Below are 23,053 nucleotides of genomic sequence, written 5' to 3' on the forward strand. Positions count from 1 at the left end.
ATATTACATTTACTTTGAGCACATGCGTTTTCAGCGTCAAGATTTAAGGTACTCTGGGGTCAGTTTTCCATGACAGAGTACACAAGATTCCAATTTATTATTTTTTTTAAAATGTGTTGTACTCTCCTTTATAAATATCAAAAGACATAATGTAAATGCATTTTACAAGACAGGGTTAGATTTCCAAAACATTTTACCCAAAATAGTTGAGTTGTTAGTTTATGAGTAAGTAATATAAGTAGCATAATGTTTGAAATTATAGGTAAAGAGATATTTGAGAATTGAGGGTTTAGTGGTTTTCCACGTGAGTTTGTAGCATGGACTGAAGTCGCCTAACTGTGTTTTAAACTATATCGTAGAAAGATAAGCTTACCATATAAACCCAATAAACCCAAGTCTACAACTAGCTGTGCATTTTTACAAAGGTTGGCATGTTACTTACCAATGACCTCAACAGGATTCCGGCTATTTGATTGTGTAAGAGTCAGGAAGTTTTAAGGAGAGGCCTGCAGCAGGGAGAGTATGGTTCGATGACAAAGCTATTTGACATAGACCATGTGTCAGCACCACTAGAAGCTCTCTTTCATCCCCTCCTTAACTCTTACATGTTATTATTTCATTATTTAGCTCTTTATTTCATATTCACTCTGTGGTTTTATCTGTGGTTCATGTAAAGTGTGGGTGGGCTTTAGAGACTCTTTGGCAATGGGAAAATATGTTTGTTTTTTCTTCTCTGAATCATCAAGATTCAAATCTCAGTTTCCTGTCACAGTGTGGGGCCCATGTTTTAATCAGAGTTAGATGTTTCTGTAAAGATTAAATTCAGATATTGACATTATGATTTGTAGATTAAATTGAGAATCTGTGATATGTAGGAGGAGGGGATACACTTTAAATTCAATTAAAATGTAGTTACTGTCTGTATTGAATCATTGCTTATGAAAATAAATGTGTCTGGCACGCAGCAAATACTTTGCAAATGAGATTTCAAACTCAGTGATGCCTGACTAACACTGAACCATTCTTAAAAAAAAAATATTGGCTTTTTGAAAAACTACACAGTTTAATGAGATGATTAAAAAAAAAAAAAAAAAAAAACACTGTATTCATGAATAATAATCTTTACTTTTTATATAGCACCTTTCATAGTGGACCACCATCACATTATAAGATACTAGACTAGGGTGTGTGAACTATGCATCAGCTGCAGAATCACTAAAAACAACATCATTTTACCTGAAAGGCAGATCACAAGGAGATAAAGTGACTTGCTTAGAGTCACACAGTGAATAAGTGGCTGAGTAAGGATCTGAACCAGGGACCTGCTGCTTATAAGCCTGTTTCTTTAACCACTGGACCACACAGCATCCATTGTCCCTACCCTATAGCTGACCTTGCTTGATACTGCAGGTACTATAGTAGCAGAAGAATGGTAAGGCTTTAAAGAAGCAGAAAGCATGTGAATCGGCAGGTGAAAATGCTTTTTTGAAATGTCAACAAACTGGAAATAGAAAACGTAAGGGTAAACCTTGTAAGCCAATTTAAAAGTCCCAGGGCTGTTGTCAGCGCTTATTTCACTCAGAGTTGGAATCTTGATTTGGTTTTAAACACCTTACAGGTGGGTCCTATGCTTATTCTGCATGAGTAGGCCTCACTCAGCTGTTGTAGTGATCAAGGATCCAGGCCCAGATCCTTCCTAATTGAACAAATAGCAACAGCACTGTTTAATTTGTTTCTGGCAATATAGCGTAAGTAATGGGATTGTATCCTGACCCGTGCAGTCGGGTTGCTATGAAAACCTGGCAGTCGAGTTGGGTTGCTATGGTAACATGTCCAATTAGGGTGACTGCACATTTATTTCAATTTATTTCATTTTTTTTAAGGTTAGAGCTGGGGAAAAAAAATAGTAACTGTATCTTGGCCTTCAAAGAATTCTTAACATCATTGCATTCATCGCTATGTTCTTTTCTGGGTAATGGTGATAAAATACATTACCAATTGTGAAGTTTATAAGCACCAGCACTGGGAACTCAATGTGGGCTAGTTAGACTCTGTTTTGGCCCATGGTTCGAGATGCATGAAGAGTACTACACAGAGAAACACAGTTGACAACAGGCATTTTTGCCATTTCCTGTTTAAACATCTCTATGGCCACAAGATAACCAGTGCTGGGAAAATTGCAAGAGGAAGCTGAGAAAAAACAAAACAAAAAAAACACACATTTCACTGCAATGAAGTGAATGTCTTGCTTTGGGATTGTTCAAGTAAACATTGTAAACAACACGCTCTTGTCCTTTTTTCTCATCGCTTGTACCCCAGGCTGCATGTATTTATTTAGCAGTGAGGTTGTTGTCTGATAATGTGTCACCAGAGAGCTAAAGAAATGCAAGGGGTGAAAAGCTTGGTTGTGTGTAGCTTTGCACTGTGTTGGTGCTATGCATACATTCAACCTATATTCACTGGGCCATTCCAAAGGGTTCAGTTGAAGAGAACAGACAATCATTCCTATTGCTCTTCTAAGCACAATCCTATTATTCAAGCTTTGTGATTTTTAGCCTTTCCTCTTTAATCTTACTACATTTCTGCCCAAATTATCATAATTAATTCTCACTAAAGACATATGACAATTTGGAACAGAAAATAATCTAAATTATTGGATAAATACACATTATGCAACCAAAAATGAGCACAACATAGTCGGACAGCAGATTACTTTCCTCATGCTCTAGGTTAATTACTTTGCAGTTATATGCAGTACATGCTGATGCTGTATCAAGAAAACAGCTTTTCTAAAAAATCTTCAATGAATACTGCATAAATAAAACAGTAACAAACAGAGCACTAAATGTCATTGACATACTTGACAATACAAAAATGACACAGGACAAACACAAAGGCTCCTTTCCCCTCCACAAGATATACAACTCCACATTGTATTGCATTAGTTTACAAACACTGGAAAGAGCCAGTGGGAGATTCTGTTAGAGAATACATTGCTCATTCTGTTCCCACAGCCTTCTGTTTAGTTTGTGTTTGCCCATCTCATTTTGGCCACTTCCCCGCCATACTGTTTGAAATTCTAAAGGGTCTCATTTGAATGCTGCCTGGCAGGTTCTGAGGTATGCTGAGGCAGTAACAGAAGCAACATTGTACGAGTGTGAAACTGGCCGCACTCTGCACGGCGATACTGTTTAATGATACTGTTTATTAGTTTATATACTGTTCTATATAAACCATAGCTTTCAAGAGCCCAGCAGTCTCTTTTTCAGTATATCAATATACCTCTGCATATCTTGATAATACAAACCTAAAGTGAACATTTGTTTTAAAACATTTAATTTCAGCATTCAGATCATTTTTTACATTGGTCGAGGAATAAATGTAAAAAAAAAAGTTTACTTTTAACTAGGAGCTTTGTTAAAAGAAAACACATTAATTACATGTGAAATACATTCAATCAAGATTTATTTTAAATGAATAAATATATTAATAAATGTCAATTTTTTAAGTATAAATTTTAGATGTGGGGACTATGCCATGATTTTTACATATTTTTACTGTGACAAAATCATACCCTTAGCCATTATATTCAACAAGAGTCATGTAGTGGCATAAAACACTTATGAGCTCATACCACTTCTTTAAATTGCTCACAGCAACTGTGTTCATTCAGGTCCATATACATGCGTCTGGAAACTGCCTTCTAGCCCTCCCCCAGTCCCACTGCTCATGATGTAGAAAAATAAACTAAGACGACATTCCTGGCTGGATAATTAATGTAATGATTTTCTCTGTATACACAATATTTTCTTTCTACTTAGGTGTCTACTGAGTTTTATAAGCACCTCTATCATTAAGTTTCATGAGACGTCTGGGAAAAATGTATCTGAGGAATTTCCATCATACAGCTTGTCAGCGGTTTAGTCATCCAGAATTTAAAAACGCTGAATCAGAATTCTAGGGTAACATTATAATAAACTGAAGCAACACAAGTAAACTCAAGTAAGTTAAGTAACAGTCAAGGCTTTATAAACATGTTCTCATCTCTTATAAGCTAAACTCATTCAACAATTCCCTTATTTTTTGCTCTTTTATCATTTTGTTTTACAGATATTTTCACTTGGACTAAGGTGTAGCCAAATGTGTCATGCCACAGCACTATAAGTTTGATGGAAGACTTTGGTCTGCTCTTCCATTCCCTTCCTGTGTTAAAGATAATACACCACCACCTCAGGGGGCCCTAATTTCTGCAACACAACAAGTGAATATAAGAGTTTGATTGGCACACACATCTTATATAATTGAAATGTAAATTAGATAACTAGATTAAAGTTTAACAGACACTGTTAATATTATATTGTAATTATAATTCTTGCTGGAATATACATAACTGTTGTCACGATGTTATAATTAATGTTACAGTTATTCAGAAACAACTCAGGAGTAGGTACTGTAAATATAATACTTTTTATTCATATTTTTCAAAACAAATGTTTTTTTACACTTACAAATACTGGAGAAAAGTTTGCACTGTAGTAAAAAAAAAAAAAAAAAAAAAAAAAAAAACATTTTAATCAGCCTACAGGTCAGTATCCTCAGCCATTGATTCTTTAAAAAGTCTTACTCAATTCACTGGGAAATGACCTCCTTGGCAAAATACAATATGTTTGTTTTCAATGCCAAAGTTGAACTTATGGTAGAATTTTTTTTTTTCAGTTTCCAGCATCTTCTCTCAATTCTTCAAAATAATAGTATGGTATGCTAGTTTAGTAAGGGCCTAATCTAGTTAGTAACATTCTATGTTGGTGACATGATACCAGGATCCTCCAGGATCTTCTGAGATCTTCGTCACTTTCTACATTTACATGCATAACAAATCAATACTGTTTTACAGTGATTTGCAGTGATTACAACTGGGGTTCAGAGGGATCAATGCTTCTGATCCTGTCCACTTGAATCCAACTAGAACCCCATCCAGATTCTGAAACGGGTTTACATCTGAATATACAGAAGATTTAGGAATCAATTCCTCTCAAAGAGAACTTGAATCCAATTAGATTTTGTGAATATAAACAAGGCAACTGTTATTGTTTCACTAATTAAACTCCAGTTCCTTAATCACTGGGTAACATAATCCACTATCTTAATACTTCATGTAAAATTATTTAGTGTAGTAAGAAATGCACCTGGGATTAACGTACACTGTGACAATGTGATTCCAATGTTTGTAAGGCTGCCTATATATTGATAGAAATTGTATGAACTTCCTTTAGTGTTAAATGTTCATGGGGGAATGGTTGAGCAAAATAAAATCCTATATGACCCCTCTTCCATACACACACACATACTCACACACACATGCACGCACACACACACACACGCATACACGCACGCACGCACGCACGCATGCTCTATGTAATGATCTCTAAAACCCCTATAAAACTCCAAATAAAAAATATTTAATTTGTGTATTCTGGTCAGCTATAATTGGTAACAGTTAAGTCACCCATTACAAAAGCACAGGTTCATGGTAAATAAACTAGAATTTTGATTTTGGGGGATTTTTGTATTTTCTTTACAAGATGAAAATGAAAACATCTGCTTGGAGTTTGTTCAAAAATAACATTGCAAGCAGCTTCAAAACCTTGTGAATATTTTTCCAGTCGCCACAGAGGAACTAGAGGGAATACTTAACCAATAATGAACAGGAAAGAAAGATTAATCAGTTTTTGTCCTTTGGCGGTAATTTAGGCACCAGAAAAACGATTGGCCTGAAATATTGAAAATGTTCCTTATAATGGCCAAATTGTGTTTCTAGCTGTGTAAGGTTTGCACAGAAGACAAGCAGGAAACCAATGAAAAACAACACAGAATACTTTCACAGCTTGGATATTCCTTGCATAAACTGATACAAAGAGAACAACAACAAAAAAAAAAAAGGCCCTGAACGTCCATGTTTTCCTGCTGGGTACCAGTCATCCTTTCAGAAACAATAAATTACCTTTAGACTTTGAATAACTTTCCTTTACAAGATATTAAAAGATCCAATGGCTCAGGGCACCATCCTTTTGGTCTAAACATGCATTTCTTTGTCTTGTATGACTTGTTTGATCCTAGTACTGTCTGTATTTTTGAAAGTTACAAATGACTGCTTCCACAGTGGCAGTTCTTAATGCCACCAGCCTAAAATGTACAGACCTGATTTCACTGTATTTGTATTATGTGTTGTAATGTTACAAAGTGGGTCAATAAAGAATCCCCAGATGGATTAATATAGAGTGTAAAAACAATGATATTTAGATGAGCCACTGTTTTGATCATTAAAATAAAGATCATTGATGTGTATTTCAATACATATGAAATGTTTGGTATTTTTCAAAACCCTATAATATTAGTCTAGGATACTGTATGATATTGCGGGAATTTCTAGGTTCAGTGATTTTAATATATTCTGTAGAAGTAGAAGGTAAATGCATTGAAAGCATGTGTACATTTACTGTAATATGCTCTGAAATAGATGGTCATAGCTATTTAATCCAAATCATTTGCACATTTCTGAAGGAAATTCTAAAATGAATTAAAAAAAAAAAACTGATGAGTACTTGCAAACTCCATGTCTGTTGTTAATGTCTGGTTTGGTAACTTTATTTAAATTTCCTTTCTAAAAAACAAATTTGGAGCACGTAGCTTTGATAATATAGCTAGTGATCCAGTTTGCAAATGTGTGGCTTTAGAAGCTGAGTTTGTTGATTTTGGTATTTGAAATGCATCCATTCTAGTTGAAAAAATATATATATTGTTTTTCGTTGGTGTAGTATGCATGAAACCCCAACAGAAAACTACAGCTTCTGCATAGAGTGGGGTAGAGTTATAGATTGTTCACATTGGTCAGGGAGTCATTTCTTTTCCCTACTTGGAACATGCCTTTGCCCCCTGTGTGGGAGGACTAAAATGGACATTGAGATATGTAGCAAGACAGCCAGCATGCAGGACTGTGAGGTGGTCTAACAGCTGATAATGTCCCAAAGAAAAAAAGACAAGTTTCTAACAAAAGAAAAAAACGCTAATACAATGGTGTTAGGCTATGAGAATGAGTTTGTGGGAAAATGGATTATATAAAATTTTACATTGCACCAATGTGTTTATAATTTAAGCTAATAATGTTCATCCGGAAGTGAAGGTTACTGTTGCATTAACCTGAGTGCGAAAATAAAATAAACCATCTGTTTGGATATACTCCAGTGTATACCATGTATAAATAACCCTCTTTCAACCATTAGTATTCCCATTGTGCACTCTGCAGGCCTGCACCATGTATAGATAATGACAGTCTTGGAAACATTTTTTGGTAAGGGGTTTGGGTTGGTCTGTGGGAAAACTGAGTTAATGTGTTTCAGTAAAAACAAATTTTAAGTGGCTTTTATCTTTGAGGAATGATGGATTTATCTCTCAAAAAGAAAATCCTGTTGCATACAGTTCCTAATGCAGTTCTTCTAACAACACCTCTACATTCTCTTTAAAATATTATAAAAATAACCACTAACATAAAACAGGCTGATATTAGAAGGAAATACATGTTCAGTATTGTTTACATTTTAAATACACATTTTCATGATACATATGGTTACCATGTAGATTTAAATGGTATTTTAGACAGATGTTATAATGACTGTAACATACTATATTAATTTCCTCCAGTGGGAATGTATACAAATAAATTCAGCTGAGGAGTAGGTGAACTCAAAAGTTTGGACTTCTCTGGCTTACATACATGTTGCATTGTTGATGGTTACCAGTATACCTGTCTAGAGGTACTATGATAGGATTTCCAGTATTAAGAGCACAACTTGGCTCATCTTCACGAGATTAAACATAGGCAGTGGACCCTATTTATAAAACCTGACTGATAACCTGTTTTTTATGATCCTATTATGTTTGTTTTGTATATTTCTCTATTGCTGTTTCTTTTTTGAACACTGTATACCAACTGAGGGGGCTGCTTCTGAAAAGACTCCTACAAGACATCTAATTACCAGAAAGTGCCCAGTGTCTCTGTATCCTAACTTAACAACAACTAAACAAACTATTGGACCGACAAGGCATTGTGTATACAAGCTTACAAAGTCAAAATGGTAAGTCCATTTTTGATCAACGTGTTCCAGGCTTTTCTATGCTCTCACACCAGAAAAAATAAAGATGTAAACCAACACCCATGTAGATCTACAGTAAATGCTGATCATATCTCGTATCTTGTAAAGCGCTTTGTGGTGGTGGTCCACTATGAAAGGCGCTATATAAAAATAAAGATTCTTCTTCTTCTTCTAATATCAGTCTGATGGAGTGTCTGAGGAGTGAGAACTCCTAAAACAGACAAGATCACATGATTTCCTAAACTCTGCACAGATTGCTAAACAGACCATTATAGCAAACCTCTGTGTTTAACAGCAATGAGGACCAGCCCTGAGCAGTAAACACAAACAGTTCTGTGTATTTAGGGAGAACTTAATGGGCGGAAGGCTGTATTTAATTTTAATACAATATATCTTGTATTATTTGGTATCCCCTGTGTTTCTCACTGTAAATACACCCAATATCAATCAAACCCTCTGTGTGTGACAATGGGGCACAGGCAGACACATTGTGCAAGTCTGACATTTCTAGGAGCCCCACTGCCTGAAATGCACAGGGGATACCAAATAATACAGCCATAGACTATTGTCAGCAGCTGTCTAATTTGGTATCCCTTTCTCACTGTGAATACCAATCTTGTGTGTGTTGTATGCAAAATAGATATTTAAACAAATATCTGCAAATAACGTTATATGTAATACATTATGTATTTTTAATATCATATACACCACTCGTGTTTATTCCAGACATAACAGCACAAGCCACAGAGCAACAACAATAAATTAATTAGCACATTCGTGAAAACTATTTACTTTCAACTTTCAAGTTTTGAAATCCCCAAAAAACTAACAAAAAAAATAAATAAAAAAACATATTAAAAAAACAGGCTACTTTGAAATCGGCACAATCATTAAGCATTAATTATGTGCAGATTGTTTTGCACATTACTCGTATTTTACCTCAGACACGAGCAAAAGAAACGATCTCATTTTACTCATGCGCAATGCTCCAGGGGATACAGATTTCTGGGGGGTACTGAATTGGTTACAACACCCGTTCACAGAGCACGTAGCAAGTGAGAGTACCAGCTTCTCGATTTCATACCCGAGATATTCCGTTTATAAATTGGCCATAAGTGGTTAAAAGTTACATTTAAATAACTTTTTTAATTATTTGTTTTCCTTTAGCCAGGGACGCTGTTTGTTGTCTGAGCCTGTGCACCCGCTCTGTGAACTCCGTTACCCCTGTACAACCAGTCTCAGAACCCAAACAACAATGCCCCACACAGGTAAGTACAGTTTGTTTAATTAATTGCCGGTTTCAGGCTTAAAATGTATTCTACACAGATGTATTACATACACAATAAAAAGTCAATATTTTAAATGTAGGTTGGCAATGTCAGAAACGGAGTGGATTTTAAGGATATTGCATGGATTTTCACAAATTAATAGGATTCCCAGTCAAAAGAAAGGTTGTGAACATACTGAACTGGGTAGCTTCCCAATAAAGTTGGTTTGAACAGTCTAGGTGATATTCTTATCAGTATAAAGCTTAATTATTCATACATGTTTAATATGCGCATATGCAATATTGTATTGATTTTCACAAGTTATTTATATAACTCACAGTTGAAAGAATGGTTGTGAATATAATCACAACTGATCAGCTTCATAGTAAAGTACGTTTTACAGTCTCGGTGATATGGTTGTGAATATCAAATGAATTTCAAACTTCAACCAACTTTATCATGTGAACAATGGTGCTTGCTAAGCAAACGAGTGTTAAACACATGCAAATCTTACTGATCTCTACACCCATCTTGCGTTTTAAAGTTTATGTATATGGAATAGAGCTCTTTTATGATGTGGTGTTTATCTAACTGTTCAGACTTCAGGCACAATAACATGAAGCAAACATGTTTTTTCTTTCCTCAGTGTTTATGAAAAATCGGCACAGACCAAATCCTGGAAATTCCTCTCACCTCATAAAAAAAAATGTTCCAGTCTGGACCAATTCATTACTTTACTTCTCTGCACTGCAGCATCGATTACAACATTTTTACAAGATAGAATGTACCCACTTTAGGAATATTTAGTCAAGACAAGGTTATTTAATGAACGAACCAAGTTAGTAACCAACGAATTGATTAACCAAATTATTTCAAAAGGGAAAACTAATAGTATTTTCAGTGTCTATTTATTTTCTTTAAAATGAAAAATATGCCATTGTGTACCATGTTAGTGAAGATGAAAATCTTTGAGCATCCATAAACTTCAATATACTGTAGTTCTGCTATATGGGTACAATGTGATTTATTGACTACCAGTTGTGAAGTATATTGTAATGTGTGTTTATTTATTTTTTTTATAACAAAGTTCATTGTGTTGATTTCAGTTAAGTGAAGTTCTGGTCTTTCTAGAAAGTTACAATAAGATAAATGCTTCCTTTTATATATTCTGCAAAGGCTTAAATCAGCTGTCTGTGAAGGAAATGCTGTCATTTAACAAGATACTACAACTCTCACGATCTTAAAGGAGCAGTGACCAAGGTGCTGGCAGCCCCTTTTAAACTATCCCCATCTGGTGTAATAAAACACTGCCTGTCCCTTTAAAATCTGCACGGCATATTATCTCTTTCTGGTTGAGACAGTGCAGCCCCACATCTGAATATAATTATTGCCAATGCGACCCTAAACTCCTCTCCCATAGCCTAGACAGATTTTACTCATGTTGTCTTCTTTAAAATATCTCAATGACAATTAACCAAAGTTAAACTTAGACATGTATTTACGGTAACTACTAAAAATGTAAGCTTTTTTTAAACAAAGATTTTGCAGAAGTCAAGTAATTTTACAACATGATATGTTTTATTACCTTTACCGTGTTGATTTTTTTTTTTTTTTTACATTCTTATTTTAGGTTTCTTGTGACAGTTTGGGGCCAGATTCAAAGTTGCTGAGAGCACCTTAAGGCTGATCTGATATTTGTAATCAACCTGGTTGGAATAAATAATTTATTTAATCAAATACGAATAATTTTAAAAAGGGTCTTTGCACCTCTCTCTGTTTCTCCTTCTCTCTTGCCCACATGTACTGTATAATACGTGGTTTTCAATCTGTAATCGGCCTGGAGAGCATAACCACAGTTCAGTGTACAGAGCAGCTGCAAAACTTGAAAAGTTCATAAAATATAATAAAAGGGAGCTCTTTCTCTCCAATCTGCTGCCCTAGACAGCAGATCAAGCCTGGCAGGTTCACACTGGAGTCCCAGAATTGCGTTTGCTTTTATATTAAATGCAGCTGTTGGTATATTTGCTGTGAATGTACAGCTGCAGAATGCATTAACAGATGGAACAGTGTTACCTCTCCATTCTGCTATTCTGTTTGTTGTATTTTTTGTGAGCTGGCAGGGGTGTTCTAGCAGCAGGCTTTCATAGCTGTTCATGTCATGTGATAATTTGATACGTAACACATTTTTTGGGAAATTTTCCATAGCTTTTAAAATAAACTTGAATTTTTCTGAAAATAATTTTTAAAGCATATATTAAATATTATGCCCTCAAAAGTCACCCATCTGCTAGGGATGTCTGTGCAAGATGATTACTTTGCTAGTTCACAAATCGTATGAAATATGAATATTATTATTCGTATGAATAACAGGCTGTAAAGACAGCATTTACAGATTAGAGTAGTAGTTGAAATGCTCACTGTACTGTACAGTAAATATAGGGTTGCTAAATTGCAATGGAACTAAACTACAGTTGCATTGCAGTTGGACTGAAATCTGTCTACACCCTCCTGATGAGATGTACTTTCACTATGTATCTTCAGGCAGTCTCCTGCTTGTTGCTGTAAGCTCTGTAGGAAAAGAAGACCCGAAGAGATTGTGGGCCCCTTGCAGTAAATGCCTGCTTAAAGTTAACTGACAGTTATGTAATTGGTAGCAAAGTAACTACTCAGTGCCCAGACCCTTATATCCAGGGCATTTACCCATACCGAACCCCTCATTTACTGAAGCAGGAAGAACAACAATCAAATGCACTATTGTAAATCCAATAGCACTACACAGTAATCGTAAGCCTTGTGTATTGTCTTAGACAGCCAAGCATACACTGACAGTATCACACTGCTGTACTTGTAATCTGGAAATGCTCACTGTAACTGCTGCTTCATTTCTTTAATTTTCATTTTTGCTAAGGAAAAGTGAAGGACAATGGCACTAGCTATGGTCAGGCATGGTGCTGGCATTTCATGAGCAGCATACAAGCTTCCACCACAGCTCTGAGAGCCCTGAACTCGCAACATACCCCCTGCCTTCACTCCTGGGTCTCACTCAAACAGTGGACACATTATTTGTTGTATTTCCAAACTGGGTATTATTTGGACTGATGAATGTGTTCCGGGCAGCTAAGTTGAGACACCAAACTAATTTTACTTGTGACCTCTGCTGAATTGAAAACCAGACCAGGTAAAGCACATGCTGGCAATTTAGCCTATTATGACACTTAGCCTTCCTAATTTCTAATATCAAAGTGGGTATTAAATGCTAGATAACTGTTCTATATTATATTTGAATGTATTTAAACAGTCTTAATACCATTTTAAAAACTGATTTTCAGTGGTCCTTATTTCACTGTATATGTATTGTATGTATTAAAGTGTGTGTGTGGAAGTGGTCAGGGCACCAGCAGAACTCTGGAGAAACATTGACACACACTTCAGAGATTTGACAGACAGGTGGCCACATTGTCAAACATGGTCTAAATGCGTGAAAGTAAACACTACAAAACTTACACAGGCTGTACTGAATACAGACAAACAGGCAAGGATTCTCCAAGTCAATGCAACATCATAGAGTACCTTACAACTTTGGAGAGAAACTTTTTTTGTTCTGTATGTGATTCATATACCAGCACTAATACAACAAAATGTGACTCTTATTTTGTAAATAAATGCATTCTAATTCAAGCAATTTGGCCTATATATACTGATTATGATTTATATATATATATATATATATATATATATATATATATATATATATATATATATATATATATATATGTGTATGTGTGTGTGTGTGTGTGTGTATATATATATATATATATATATATATATATATATATATATACACACACACATATATATTAATAATCATACGCTACTGAGATAAAAAAAAAAAAAAAACTTTAGCGTTAGCCAATCAGATGCTACCTGTCAGCAGCACACTGCCAAACCTTAACAGGAATGATAAGAAAAGCATCAGTTCTGTGTGGCTGATTTTGGAAAGGTTTATGCTTGTGTGTGAACATGATGCATGATTTGGCTAATTTCTTACAAATTATGTTATGTTCGGTGCTCTCCCATCAGCATTTTACAAATATATAGGATGACACCTTCCTTATCTTCAATTTGGATCTCTTCTTGAATAACTGCTGATAGTTTCTAAAACAAATGCACTGTATAAAAATTAATAATAATAATAATAATAATAATAATAATAATAATAATAATAATAATAATAAGCTCTCTTGCAAACAAAAGCAACACATTTATTTTTAAATACAAATAAAAAACTTCAATAAAATTGCTATTCTAAAATACAACACCCAAAGTATATGGACAGCTAAACACCACATGATAAAAATGTAATGTTAGATACGTAACTACCAATTATCAAATCATTCCCAGTAATGTACAGAAAATGCAGCCACACCAGCATACTAATGATGTATGCATTTGTACAGTGTCCACAACACAACTGTCCTTTCCCTACCATGATTGTATCAAAGTTATTCTATAACAAGTTGAAGTGTATAGAAAAGAGAAACTTGGCACTACTGTTCACCAAAAACCTGGCAAAAACATCAATCCAGAACAGAAATCACGACATGTGGTTTTGTTACCAGCAGTTTCCATGATCCCAAACTTATTTAAACTACAAAAACAAGCTTGCACGCTTAAGGAGAGAGAAAAAAAAAAGTATAGAATCAAAATACATTCTTACCTTCAAAACAAAAACGTTTCACTTTTCACTAAAGTCCAGCACGTATTGACCAATTCACAAGGATTTCTTTGTATTATCCTTTAAAGCATTGCACATGTGTAGTTTCTGACTCACAGCCTAACACTCCCTCCGAGCAGCCGTATGGACTGAGTAACAGTTTCCAATTAACTTTTCTAGTACTTGGGTAGATTCCTTCGGTCTGTGGGGATGGCTGTCCTAATCTATTTTAACCCCTAGAGCCCCCTCACAGAGGACTGAAACCATGTTTGTTTACTCAACTGAAATGACAGGGGCAGACACTGATACAGGAATGCCCAATAGTTTTTGTGTGTGTGTGTGTGAGTGAGTATATAATCAAGCTACTTGTAACAAATTAGATCAACAAAAATCTATATACAGTATGTGCATGTTTTTAATCTTTATTAGTTAACTGATGCAGGACTAGAAATGTCCTTTCCCACCTTCTATAATGATGTTCTCAATCTAAATTTTACAAATTAGAAACTACTACTTTTTTTCATGGTTTACATCAATCAGAAAGGTACAACAAAAAAAAAAAAATCCCCAAAACCTGTTTGGTATGCCTCACTGTTTGCAACCAAAACCTCCTTTTGAAAACTGCGCATTTTAAAAGGAGTTTTGTTGTGACTGGTAATGAATCAGAGCAGTGATCCGACCAAAAGAACTGAACATAAAAAAAACAACTATAACAGCTCTTGAATAAATTTAAAAAGAGTGCGAAATAATAATTTTTCCTCTCTGGTCCCAATGTGAGACTGTCTGTTTTCAATCTTGGCTCTTTCCCTTGCTTTTCCTTTTTTCTCTTTTCTCAGGATGTGAGTGGATGGCTAGAAAATTCATAACCCATGCCAGCAGCTGAGCTAAGTTGTTTTTTTGTGGGGTTTTTTTGTTAAAGAAGGGTTTTTTGGGCTAAATTGGACTCTGCAGACAATACTGTTACAATACATTGAAATGCCTTGTGGAACTAATTAAAAAGCTGCTGTGGATAAAGCTATTGGATTGAAGTGGACAGTGTACTGTTTGTCTGAAGACAGGTTGCTGTACACAACTGTTAGAGCTCTTTACATAGTTATTTGGAAGATCTTAATATAGATTATTCAAGTTACATATACATTTATATTTGCTTCACAGTGATTAACTAACTGGAATTGAAATAGAGGACCAGTTTGTGGACGAAATGTCCTTTACATAAGGAAAAATGCACTTTATTTCAAGGACATCTCCTACAAACTAGCTTAAACTACCCCAATGCTCAGTTAAGAAAAACTGCTCTTTTATTTTTTTGTATTAGTTTGCATATAGTTCCTTTTGTATCCCTATGGAGCTGTTCTGTGTAAATTAAAAACATGCTAGACAAATTCCCCTTTTAACCCTTATAAAAGTGTATTAAATCACAGTGAAAGCATAGGTAAGGATTGTAAATAACAGCAAGGTATGGTAAAGCAGATTACTAAACATGCAAAACCAGGTAAACTATGGTAAATGCATAGTATATGTATATGGTGTGTGTGTGTGTGTGAATGCCTTACTTACACAATACCTTCCTTGTGAATGAGTGAAAATGTTTAATCCCACTCAGTTTGGCAAGCCCTACTGCTATAGTCTTGATCCATGATTCTCTATAGCCACATGTGAAACGTAGGAAACCAGGTCAGATAGACAAAAACTCTTTCATTTTGCAGTATGGAGCCTCGTTTTGAGGGGAGAAATGGCATTGTCTTTAAGCATAGTCACAGAACGCTGTTGAAGAAGTGTTTTAGGGGACAAGCGTAAAATGTTTCCTCAGTTCATTAGCCAGCAATGTCAAGCTTCTAAGAGTGGGACACTTACCCTGTATAAAATAAGTAACTGACCCAAAATAAGTTACAAGGAAGGAATGCCTCCATCTCTCCAGTTTTTAACTTTTAAAGCCAAACAACTAATATACTGCCTGTAGAATGATGTTGCTTGATGACTCAACACTGCACTTTTCAGATATGTTGACAGATGTAATCAGGCCATTAGAGAGAAATTTACGGCCCCGGTACATAATGTTGGCTGAGGGCCCACACCACCTCACATCCCTTCTGTTGTATTTTTAGACTTAAACAGAAAAAATCTAAATGGATTTGATTAATCAGTTATCGTTTCTGAAACTGTAGTGGATAGCTTACTGAGAGTTTATGAGTTCATTTTTCACAATGACAGTGTTAGCAATACAGCAAGGGGGACAGGAAATGAATGCTATCCTTTTGACAACAGCTATTTGGATTTTGTTTTGATAAGCAGAGGCCAATGGTATTTACCAGTGGGAAACCAGCAGGTTGTAAAACAGTTCTTACAAGGGATTTATGTTGTTTAATTCAACAATGTTCTCATAAAGACAATGTGAAATCAAACTTTTTAAAAATGTAAATGTATCTTTAATTGCTCTACCTGTGTGAAAGTGCTATGAGATGATTTCTTAGGCAACTTCAATGATGGCTTTGTTTTCTTTTTACTCTACCTGCCCAAAGACCCCATGGAATGAACTCTTTTAACAATCTTAAACTCCTCAGTCTATACACCATAATCTAAAGCCTAGCATAAGTATTAGCAATCAGCTTTCTGAAACTGTGGAAAATACAATAATTTTATAATTGTGCCTTTAACAAGTTCTGTTGTCCAAAAAAGTAACACAAATTGTTTCCGTAAAAATTCTCCCCATAGGAACAATACAAGTGTGTATTCAGTCTCAGTTCTCACCATACATCTGGCTAGTACTGTACTGTGTTATTTAGCTATCTACAGATCTCTGGATGAATAACTAATAATTTGTGTGTGGATTTTTTTGGTCATGTCAGATGTTTATACATCTGTTTCTATTTTGCAACATCCTGTGGGTTGACTCCTGGTGTGTTTTCTAACATATGGATATCCACAGCCTCTCTCAAGATAAGGAGAGATTAGGGAGAAACACTACAAACGTGATTTTTATTTTTGTAATGGGATTATATACACTTACCTCCCCCGCATAATGACCAGTCCAACCCATAGGGCACATCTCATAGACTTGCTACCATTGATGACCAGAATTGTCTTTGTTTGAATTGGACACTGTGTAGAATTCATAACACTGTCATAAAGATTACATGACACTGTGTAAATATCTATAATCCTTCATTATCAGCAGAAAAAGACATATACGTATGAAATGCATGTAAGTATTTATAACTCATTGTCATAGCATTTGCTCCAAAAATGCTGAAAAATCATTACTTAATAGATTTCAATAATAGCAATAATACCTAAAAGTAACAGAAATGAACCTGCAAAGCCAATTTTTAGTTTACAGTACTTTGAAACAGGTTATGACTACACATGTTTAGTTATGTTTAGCCCATTTGAATGCTGTATAGTGTCCAATTCTAATAGTTTTTTAATTATTCAATTCATTTATGAAAGTCTTTCTATTTCTTTGGGAGGGTTGGAATTGCTCATGTTTCCTGACATACTATAACTTGAGGCCTTTACAAACACTATCAAATATCTGGATGCATGATTCAAAACCAAGCTTAATCATACCACCTCGGTTACACTGGCTCTCTTATGATGAGTTAGTCAATTTCACTGATTATAATTGTCTAATAAGTTAACTAATAAGTTTAGAACGATTCATTATATGGGGTTAGGTGGTGGGTTGAAGTATGGGTTTGACTAATAAAACCAAGGTGCACATAGTGGAGCTTTGGATGAGAATTGCATCATAGATCACTAGCTCTTTAATTAAAGTGTGTGTGTGTGAAAGGTTTTGTCTATTTTCTTGCACTCATATTACACCTCAAACATGTTTCTACACTCATTTAAAGGAAAGATTAATGAAAAAAACAGAGGAAATGACAACAGGAAAATAAAGAGCATGAAGCGAGTCAGTTTGAAACCATTCTGTGGCTTTGAGAAGTGTCCACAGGTGTTTTGGCTCCCTACAGCAGTTATATTCACGCATCTCAATAGCTACTGTTGGCTGGTGTCATCAACACAGTCTGGTTACAGTGACTGATCCCCAAGTTCTTGTCTGGGTGAGGATGATATTAATCTCCATGCCAATTCCATCTTTAACCTTGGTGACATAACCGATAGGTGTGGGGGATTAATCAAACAGTACATTGACTTTTTTTGTGTTGATCAGTGGCAAAAACTCCTAATTAAATCCATTTTGATTCCATGTTGTAACACAATAAAATATGGAAAAGTCCAAGGGGGATGAATACTTTTGAGAGCCACTGTATATGTGTATAACACGTTTTGAGATTTATTAGTATTTATAATATAGCACGTCCCTAAATGAAAGTGTTTTCTTTGTGGTTATCAACTGAATTAATTTAAATAATGATTTGCTTTCAGAACTACTATTGTATACGTGGATAAGGCTACAGTCATTATCTGTGCATTACAACATGATAATTTATGACCTGTTAATGGTATGTGAACATACACCATGATAAACCTTTATACAGTTGAGTTTCTAAAGGATTTATTCACTGTAGAATAGAAAAATAATGCATTTAATGGACTCTGGCTTGGTTATTCCATTAAGGGAATCTCATAGTAAGAGGAGGCTCATTTAGAATGGAAATGGTGATGCAAACCCCAGAGGAAGAGAACACCCCTCACTGAGGTTGCTTTCTCACCATAAATCAGCTGAATTGAAAATAGCCCCTTGACACTATAAACTTTACATGCACTGTTCATGACTTTATTACTACAGTAGTTGGAAATTCTAGAGCCCTGGTCTATCTTTGCTGCAGATGAATAACTGAACATTTTCCCCTTGTCACTTTGATACGTCTGTTTCTGTTTAGCCACATCCTGTTGGTTAACTCCTGGTTTCAGTGTTTTGCTTGATAAAACCATGGTGTTTAAGAATCTGACATAAATCTTATGGTTCGGACTATAAACAAATTTTAATGTTTATTTTAATTATTTTAGACTACACATGTACTTTACAAATATATGTGTTACCAAAATAGACATTATAGTGCAAAATACTGTATATAAATAAACACTTCATTTACAGTGTTCATTTTAGGTCTGATGCCGAGGGTCTACTGTCATTTAGGTCCTATTCCTAAAATTATATATAATTTGCAAAAGTATTCAAACCCCTGACCAATTCTCTCATATTACTCAATTACAAATGGTACATTGAAATTTCACACTTAAACTCAAAATCAGTTATTTAAAGGTGACATTGGTTTTATGTTGGTAAATATTTTTAAGAAAAATAAAAAACTGAAATATCTTGCTTGCATAAGTATTCAACCCCCACACATTAATATTTGGTAGAGCCACCTTTCGCTGCAATAACAGCTTTAAGTCTTTTGGGGTAAGTATATACCAGCTTTGCACACAGTGTCGGAGTTATTTTGGCCCATTCTTCTTGGCAGATTTGCTCCAGGTTGTTCAGGTTGGTTGGACGACGCTTGTGGACCGCAATTTTCAAATAGTGCCACAGATTCTCAATGGGATTGAGATCAGGACTTTGACTGGGCCACTGTAGGACATTCACCTTTTTGTTCTTGAGCCACTCCAGTGTTGCTTTGGCCTTGTGCTTGGGATCATTGTCCTGGTGAAAGGTGAATTTCCTCCCAAGCTTCAGTTTTTTAGCGGACTGAAGCAGATTTTTTTGCAGTATTTTCCTGTATTTTGCTCCATCCATTCTTCCTTCAATTGTAACAAGATGCCCAGTCCCTGCTGATGAGAAGCATCCCCACAGCATGATGCTGCCACCACCATACTTCACTGTAGGGATGGTGTGGCATGGGCAGTGTTAGGTTTGCGCCACACATAGCAGCTGGGTCACTCTCATGCTTTCTGGGCAAACTCCAGACGTGCTTTCAGATGGTACTTTTTGAGTAACGGCTTCTTTCTTGCCACCCTCCCATACAGGCCAGTGTTATGCAGAGCTCTTGATATGGTTGACTGGTGCACCATTACTCCACTCCCAGCCACTGAACTCTGTAGCTCCTTCAAAGTGATTGTTGGCCTCTCTGTGGCTTCTCTCACAAGTCTCCTTCTTGTTTGAGTGCTGAGTTTTGAGGGACAACCTTTTCTTGGCAGTGCCTGGGTAGTGTGATGCAGCTTCCACTTCCTGATTATTGATCCAACTGTGCTCACTGGATATTCAAACACTTGGATATTATTATTATTTATATTATTATTATTATTATTATTATTATTATTATTATTATTATTATTATTATTATACCCTTTCCCTAATTTATGCATTTGTATTACTTTATCTCTAACTTTTGTAGAATGCTCTTTGGTCTTCATTTTCCTTCAGATTCACAGCCTTACCAATGATCCTTCAACAGTGCGGTTTTCATCCAGAAAATGTGACAGCAACTTTAATGGTTAACAGGTGGAGGCCAATGGTAAGGTAATTGTGTCATCGTTAGGGCAAACCGGGAGCTTCCACAGCACAGGGGTTGAATACTTATGCAAGCAAGATATTTCAGTTTTTTTTTTTTTCTTAAAAATATTTCTCAACATAAAACCAATGTCACCTTACAATAATTGATTTTGAGTTTCAGTGTTTAAAAATAAAATATCAAACAGAACAAAGTTTCAGTGTACCATTTGTAATTCGGTAATATGACAGAACTGGTCAGGGGTCTGAATACTTTTGCAAGGCACTGTGTGTGTGTGTGTGTATGTGTGTATATGTATATATATATATATATATCTATATATATATATAATATATATATATATAATACTCACACGCACAGACATGCTCAAATTTGTTGGTACCCCTCCACAAAAAATGAAGAATGCACAATTTTCTTTGAAATAACTTGAAACTGACAAAAGTAATTGGCATCCACCATTGTTTATTCCATAATTAATAGAAATCAGACTTTGCTTTTGATTTTTTATTCAACATAATATTGTAAATAATAAAACAAATGAAAATGGCATGGACAAAAATGATGGGACCGATAACCTAATATTTTGTTGCACAACCTTAGAGGCAATCACTGTAATCAAACGTTTTCTGTAGCTCTCAATGAGACTTCTGCACCTGTTAACAGGTAGTTTGGCCCACTCTTCCTGAGCAAACTGCTCCAGCTGTCTCAGGTGTGATGGGTGCCTTCTCCAGACTGCAAGTTTCAGCTCTTTCCATAGATGTTCAATAGGATTCAGATCAGGCCACTTCAGAATAGTCCAATGTTTTGTTCTTATCCATTCTTGGGTGCTTTTAGCTGTGTGTTTTGGGTCATTATCCTGTTGGAGGACCCATGACCTGCAACTGAGACAGAGCTTGCTGACACTGGGCAGTACATTTTGCTCCAGAATTCATAAGAACATAAGAACATAAGAAAGTTTACAAACGAGAGGAGGCCATTCGGCCCATCTTGCTCGTTTGGTTGTTAGTAGCTTATTGATCCCAAAATCTCATCAAGCAGCTTCTTGAAGGATCCCAGGGTGTCAGCTTCAACAACATTACTGGGGAGTTGATTCCAGACCCTCACAATTCTCTGTGTAAAAAAGTGTCTCCTATTTTCTGTTCTGAATGCCCCTTTTTCTAAACTCCATTTGTGACCCCTGGTCCTTGTTTCTTTTTTCAGGCTGAAAAAGTCCCTTGGGTCGACACTGTCAATACCTTTTAGAATTTTGAATGCTTGAATTAGGTCGCCACGTAGTCTTCTTTGTTCAAGACTGAACAGATTCAATTCTTTTAGCCTGTCTGCATATGACATGCCTTTTAAGCCCGGAATAATTCTGGTCGCTCTTCTTTGCATTCTTTCTAGAGCAGCAATATCTTTTTTATAGCGAGGTGACCAGAACTGAACACAATATTCAAGATGAGGTCTTACTAGTGCATTGTACAGTTTTAACATTACTTCCCTTGATTTAAATTCAACACTTTTCACAATGTATCCGAGCATAGTCTTTGATATTCTTAAGATTTCATATTGCCCTGCACAGATTTTAGGCACCCTGTGCCAGGCGCAGAAAAGCAGCCCCAAAACATAACCGAGCCTCCTCCATGTTTCACTGTAGGTATGATGTTCTTTTCTTTGAAAGCTTCATTTTTTCGTCTGTGAACATAGAGCTGATGTGACTTGCCAAAAAGCGCCAGTTTTGACTCATCTGTCCAAAGGACATCCTCCCAGAAGGATTGTGGCTTGTCAATATGCATTTTAGCAAATTCCAGTCTGGCTTTTTTTTATGTTTTTCTTTCAAAAGTGGAGTCCTCCTGGGTCGTCTTCCGTGGAGCCCACTTTCGCTCAAAAAGTGACGGATGGTGCGATCAGAAACTGGCGTACCTTTACCTTGGAGTTCAGCTTGTGTCTCTTTGGTAGTTATCCTTGGTTCTTTTTCTACCATTTGCACTATCCTTCTGTTCAATCTGGGGTCGATTTTCCTCTTGCGGCCGCACCGGGCGGGGGGGTTGGCTACAGTTCCATAGACCTTAAACTTCTTAATAATATTTGCAACTGTTGTCACAGGGACATCAAGCTGCTTGGAGATGGTCTTGTAGCCTTTATCTTTACCATGCTTGTCTATTATTTTCTTTCTGATCTCCTCAGACAACTCTCTCTTTTGCTTTCTCAGGTCCATGTGCAGTGTGGTGCACACAATGATACCAAACAGCACAGTGACTACTTTTCTCCATTTAAATAGGCTGAATGACTGATTACAAGATTGGAGACATGTGTGATACTAATTAAAGAAACTAATTAGTTTGAAATATCACTATAATCCAATTATTTATTATCTTTTCTAAGGCGTACCAACAAATGTGTCCAGGCCATTTTAGAATATCTTTGTAGAATAAACAATAATTCATCTCGTTTCACAGCTTCTTTGCTTTATTCTATGACATACCAAAGGCATGCAAGTATACATGATAAAATAACTTTTAATTT

The 23,053-nt window shown here is 35.7% G+C and overlaps 1 protein-coding gene and 1 long non-coding RNA gene across 3 annotated transcripts in view; one reads left to right on the plus strand and one right to left on the minus strand.

Moving 5' to 3' along the window:
* Positions 1-14,642, minus strand: part of LOC121324756 (platelet-derived growth factor receptor beta-like) — a 32,860-nt gene extending 18,218 nt beyond the window's left edge. Inside the window, exons 1-2 of one of the 2 annotated variants that reach the window (XM_041266914.1) lie at positions 14,136-14,642; positions 443-506 (exon numbers count right to left, since the gene is read on the minus strand). The gene's annotated coding sequence lies outside the window, so the exon portion shown is untranslated. The remainder of the gene's footprint in view (positions 1-442; positions 507-14,135) is intronic. The other variant, XM_041266913.1, reaches the window with a different exon arrangement.
* LOC121324757 lies at positions 9,142-13,046 on the plus strand. The gene is made up of 3 exons (XR_005951264.1): positions 9,142-9,205; positions 9,318-9,418; positions 10,065-13,046. It is a non-coding gene; the product is annotated as an uncharacterized LOC121324757 (long non-coding RNA).
* Positions 14,643-23,053: the final 8,411 nt, after the last annotated feature.

Source organism: Polyodon spathula, chromosome 12 (assembly GCF_017654505.1).
Source record: "Polyodon spathula isolate WHYD16114869_AA chromosome 12, ASM1765450v1, whole genome shotgun sequence".
Taxonomy (NCBI): Eukaryota; Metazoa; Chordata; class Actinopteri; order Acipenseriformes; family Polyodontidae; genus Polyodon; species Polyodon spathula.